We start from the raw sequence: 6,353 nt of genomic DNA, 5'->3' as shown, positions 1-6,353 counted from the left end.
ATTTGCCATACATAGCATAGGCACTAACTACAAACAAAACTCATTACATCACAACAATGTTATGTGTTGCAAACTTGAAGTTAACATGTATGTAGTGTCCAAGACAGAGATAACATTCACCCTGTTACAAGACACTGGACCATCAACATGATTCTGAAACCATTATTTTAGGGTACAAAAGTTACATACTGCTTTCAGTGAGATAAGTCAGTATCTCACACAGTCACATGGTTACGAGGTACTTATTCATTCTTTTCTGAACTTTCTAAGACTTTGTATCCCATAACTCTAAAATATCATCTTATAATTCATGATTGATCATCATAATTATGAGATAAATCATAAATTATAAATTGTAGAAATTCTACGTCATGACTATAAGAACATTTCTCATGGCTAGAATGTTATGAGAAACATTTCCGTCAAGCCTAATCCAATATCAAACTCTTCATCACTCTAAATTTTGAATAACCTATAACAGGTTAACCATAATTTAAGATCAGCAGGTGCAGGATCTCCATCATATTGCACTCGCTTCATACCAGCCACTGAGATACACCTCATTTTCTTCATCAAGAGCTGGCAATATTATTCTTAATATGCTCTCACTTACAATGTTAAAGAAAGTGAGTACAATTTCCTTCATCCTGAATATAAGTTCATCCAATGATCTTCCGTCTACTGCATTTGAGTCCACTGTGCTCCAGCAGGACATATTCTAGGCAGAGACCCATCCTCCATCCAGATTTGTGTAAATCCATTCAGTAGTTTTTGTGTAATCCTACTGACAAACCAACCAACCAACAGACAAACAAAAACCATGATTATGAGAAAGTTTCTCATAGTTATGACTTGGAATCAGATAATTATTAGGTGCTATGTCATAGATTTGAAAAGATTTCTTATAATTACAAGATATTAAATCATAGAAATCAGATATTGTGTCATAATAACGAGACCTGTGTTTCTGTTCCTGCCGTAGAGGATATGACCTTGTCTGTTTATCTTTTTTTTTTTTTTTTTTATCATTTCACTCTTTTCTGAAAAAATATGTTTTTTCCTTTGCACTATTTGACTTGATCTCTGTTGGGTGTTTAGTGTAGCTCAGATTTTATGCTTGGGTTCCTGAGAGCCACTTATCTCCGCTGGCCTGGGACAGAAACACACACACACACACACACACACACAATCAGGCAAACACACACACACTCAAACACACAAACACAGTGATGAGCGTGGCTGGCAGGTGAAGCCTTATCTCCATTCCACAGCGGCTCGCCTCTCTCAGGGCTCAGTCGGCGGCTTAGAGCCGGATGGAAGCAGCCAAAACTAAGAAAAAAATCACTTTCTGTCCTTTCATTTCTAATCACAGCTGCTCGACACTCGAAGCTATTCCAAATATTTTGAGTGTATGGCTATTATGTATTTATACATACTAATCTTTATAAACAGATATCTCCGTATGAATGCAGAATATGTAGGAAAGGGGCAGGATTTTGGTGAATGGAGCATTCTGGTCCGAGTAGCAATGACCAATCATGCTTGAGCGGGCTTTGGTTACATGCAGGTAAACAGAGAAAAAGAGATGCGCGTAGACTGAAATGCAATCTTGGAACGCTTCAGCTAATTTCTGATGATGATTAAGATTTTTATGAGCTTTTAGTTAATCTCAACTACATCCATCCTCGCATCTCAAAGTTGCTTAATCGGACCTTAAAAAATGAACGCATACACCAAAAGTCCTGTAACCAGCTGCGGCGTTGTTGTACAAGTTGCCCGTCCTTATCAACCAGGAGAACATTCTGTAGGCTTTGAACCAAAGACCGCCCTTTGATAAAGGTGTTTGTCTAAATGACGCCTCAGTGTCTCTGAAATATTATTTTTCACCTTTAATAATGAAAACCTCAGGGTTAAATGTTAAAAAAAAAAAAAAAAAGTATGAAGACTGAAGTTTAAACGTGCTTCTATGTGTTTCATGCTCAGTATGTTATCGCACAGCTCCACACAGATGGCACAAGCTGAGGGTTGGAAGATATCAGAGGGGGCAGAAGCGCGTATCAAAACAGTTTTTTATTGGCTGGAGTCAAATTGAGAGTGAAATTGAGTGTTCCACATTTTTTCAGGGGAGCAGCTGGAAACATCTCCTGGATCCTTGAGTCTCTTTAAAACCTGGTTAGAGAATCAAAGGTAAGGACTGCCTCTCTGTTACTGCCATGCGTATCTGATTAGTCAACTGCTGTGACAGACTGGCATGAACAGGAAAATAAAACCTCCTTTTAGGTCCACACTCCCTTTAGTCCAATAATTTCGAGCTATCAACTTGAAAACCAATAAATAGCTGGGGTTGATTGGGTGGAAGCTCGAGCAGATGGACCTGGGAAATGTAAATTTGTGATCAGTGCAGATGCCTGGAGAGAGTTGAGCCCTCAGAGGAAAGCCAGGTGTTCAAACGCTCTGAGTCCAGGATGTTATATCCCCAATTTTATTGCTTTTCCAGCCGGAGGACCAACATATGCGGATGTGAGTTGGTTTGCCAGAATCGGTGTGTCTGTTGGTCTGCTCAGAGTAAGATATCTTGGCAAGTGGTCAGATTGCTATAGGATTCAGTCTGAATGGCAGTTGTGTCGTGATATGTGCTGTAACAACTTTGTAGTTGCTGTTACATTTACATTCAGTTGACTTGAGCTGGGTTTGTCTTTGTCTTTGTCTTTGTCTTTGCAAGCGTGCTGTACGAGCCTACTTTTCCCATCTTCTGGTCTGTTGAATAGGTTGATGTCATTGCTTGTGAACTTTAGAGACTTGCCATACATACAAACATCAGTTTACTGCAGGTGTCTATGTTTTCCCCGGCAGCGGCACTGGGACACATTAATGCTGTTTCCAGACAACATCTGAGGTCGGAACATCCTTGTTGAAACTTCTAATCTTCGACCTCAAAGCGTTTCCAGGTGCAAGACACCAAAATTGAACAAAAAACTTGACTGACCGTCTTTGACTAGTGTACACACAGCTGAACCCTCAGCAGGGCAGTCTTTCTACATCATAAATGAAATGGAGGAGAAAAACAACACATAAGGTCACAGATGCCATTATATATTTTATTTAACGGCTCTTTTTAACTTTGAAACCCATCTAATCATTGAATTCCCAAACTGTATACAAATACTGTAGTCTACAAATACACACACCCTTCCCATGGTGCTGCCAGTGTTGTGTAACGTCACACACACTTCTTTCTCCCTTGTGAAGTCAGGGTAGATAAATGTACCCCGAGCTTCCCTGTCTTGTGTAGGAATTGTCCTTTTTTCCGAGTTCCAAATTGTCTGAAATGCAGGAATGAAGGCTCAGAATTACTTAGTTCCTTTTTGCAATAGATCGAAGGGAAAGTCTTGTGTTTTACCCGCCATCCACCACAACCTTCTCCATACCTGCACTTTGTTGCTGTTTATTCTACAGTTAATCACCTGACTGCCACTATATTGTTACGTTTCATTGGAGTAAATCAAAAGCCTGTTGTGTCTCATTCAAATGCCAGTGGGTATCTTGTGCCCTTAAATCAAACTTCCAGAGATAAATCTTTTGATTTGATTGACCCCCCGTGACCTGATCATCCTTCCATTCAGTCCAATACTTTCATTTGCAGTAATGAACTCTGCACACTACAAAGATCACTGCCAGAACTTTGGACTCATCCACAGCAAATGTCCTCAGAGATATGGCGACTGTTTTAATCTTTCGATTCATACAGGTGATTTGTTCAACAGCGCAGTCTGCTGCATCACATACAGCTAACAGTACAGATCTATCAACTTTAATGCTGCAGTCAGAAGCTCTAATGATGAACACAACATGCAAATGCTGACTGAGTGAGAGGTGTGTGTTTGAGGTAGACAGAGGACAGGTATTATCAGCACTTTTTCCAATTATTTGTGGATTATTATGGGCATTAACTGTCAGTTACCTTGTAAGTTTCCAGTATCTCCTTGGACAGAAATCACTCCAGAGTTATTGGATATATGTGGGATATTTTCAGAGCTCTCCATTACTGCAGAATCTGATGTAGAGAGTTTAGAGATGAATGTAACAGCATGATGAGATTAAGGATTTAGGTACACGAGAGGATATTCAACAACAGGGTGCGCTTGGCAGGCGCGGCGCAGGTTGTGGTTGTATCTCAGGCATTAGATGTTGTACATTTGATCCTTCTCATCATGTCCTCACCGGGATGTCTGAATTTAATCCCTGGATCTGCCTTAAATGCTTAACACAATGATGTTCTCAGATGGGCTAAAGCATCAATAGCTACAAGTTCTCTTTCATCCTTTTTTTTCTGTGTGTTTGTGTTGAGAAATCGATGGAGAAATTAGGTCAGATTGGCGGGCTTGTTCTGGTTTTTAATGCAGTTCATGCTTTACGTGTGATCTAATTGTTTAGTCCCCGGATTCGAAAAGCTTTTGAAGAGCTTGACCCATACTGGTTGAGTGACCAGTCACGGATGCCAAAATGCTCCTCAGACAGACCTAAAGGGTCATTTTTGCCCAAAGCTGTGGCAGTTTTGAATGAGTTGTGTTACTTGCTTGCTTTCTGAGGTATGGGTTGTGTTTCTGTCAGTTTTCAAGCTTTCACTTCATGTTTATTGCCTGTCGTTTGGCTCCAATTTCAGCTGCATCACTTACGGTCTGATTTTTATTTATGAGGTAATTTAGCGGCTAGGCGTCTCCTGCACAGCGGTAATCTTCCTCTTTGAATTTGTGCTAGTTGGTGTGTCGGTTTTACTACTGTTGTCTTGGCCCGACCTCATTGACTCGTGTCTGTTAGTTCTCACTGTGCGTGGGCGAACAAACAAGTTTCCCCTCCAGGAGATGATGAAGTTATCTAATCTAAACTAAGCTTGCTCAGCTCACATTGCAGTTTAGATTTTGCATCAGTCAAACAGCTGAATAAAACTCAACATGCTAATGAGACAAGAAAAATACCACTGTGGATCCCCTTCTGCCTACATCTCCATATATTAACTGTGTCAAATTTTCTTCTTTTCCTCTCATCTAACAACTTGCATCTCAGGAGGAAGCACCCTGTCTCGCCTCGAGCAACTTTTTAGCCGTACTCCACACTTTGCTCAAGGGAGGCAAAGTTGGTTGGTCAGTCAACCACTCTGATACAGGCTAAACATATTGATAGCTATTAGATGGACCGACGTGAAATCTTTCACACATTTCTTGTCACGCCATTTTTTTCCAAATCAAGGAAGTATAGTTCTAATTTTTTCTTAGTTTAATTGGCAACCCTGTGTAAACATAAATAAGGCATTAGGTTTGGATTTGCTTGTGTGCTGTCTGATGTAAATGAACAATAAGAAAGAAAATACAAAGAGTGGCTATATTGATTTTTTTTACATTACATTATGTGTATCAAATGACAATTTGAAAGGCGGCACTTGTAGTGATGAACCTAGAGAGAATTATCACCTGATTCTTCAGCTTCCCTCGGCTTAACAGAACTTTAAAACAAGTTTCGGCTCATCTGGCCTACTACTTTACTGTTAACCCTCTCACAGCGTAATTTTCAGCCAAAGCAGACAACTGTATACTATACTTAAAGCAGCATTCGAGCTTCCGGACCTGAACGTGGCATCACAGGAAAACAGCCACCGTATGAATATGGTCTCAAGGCCGTGCCTCTGATACTTTATTCAGTTGTTCTAACACATTTTTCACGTAAAGCAGTAAGAAAGCATAAACATAGGGAATGAAACTGAAAACATGATGGATAGTAAATATCTGGAAGGACATCAGGCCATATTTCTCTGTAAATCAACATGTTTGACAACCTGAGCCACTTCCTAGCTAACGTCACCAGTTGAATCACCATTGACTTTGCCAGCCGAGAGCTTTACTTCCAGAAGCTTATGGGTAAAATCACGTGATGCTCAAACTTCACACCAAACTGCAGACTGAAACAGTAAGCAACTAGCTGGACAAAGTGGAACATTTGGCAGCTAAAGAGCAAGATACTTTCTTTAGGAGATGGAGGAGACCAAACACAGAGCTAAAAGAGAGCGAATACTGCACTTAGGATCGCCAGGTGGCCAGAAACATGTCTCCTAATGAAAGATTATTTTTATGCATGGTAGTGTCAGGTTACAAGATAAAGATATGTCAATGTCGTGCTGATAATATGTTTCAGCTGCCCCAAGTGGCTAAAAAAAACACAATGATTTCTCCTGTCAGCCTTTTAGTAGTTAAAAGTATGCACATTTAAAAGGCGTGCTCATTAACAGCGCACTGACTGTGTTCAAGGTATTTAAAAGTAATGAGCGGCACTCACAAAATGGGAAAACAAGTTGAAAAGGA

The sequence above is a fragment of the Sparus aurata genome, chromosome 1 (assembly GCF_900880675.1).
Source record: "Sparus aurata chromosome 1, fSpaAur1.1, whole genome shotgun sequence".
Lineage (NCBI taxonomy): Eukaryota > Metazoa > Chordata > Actinopteri > Spariformes > Sparidae > Sparus > Sparus aurata.
Note: the sequence above shows the minus strand (reverse complement) of the source record.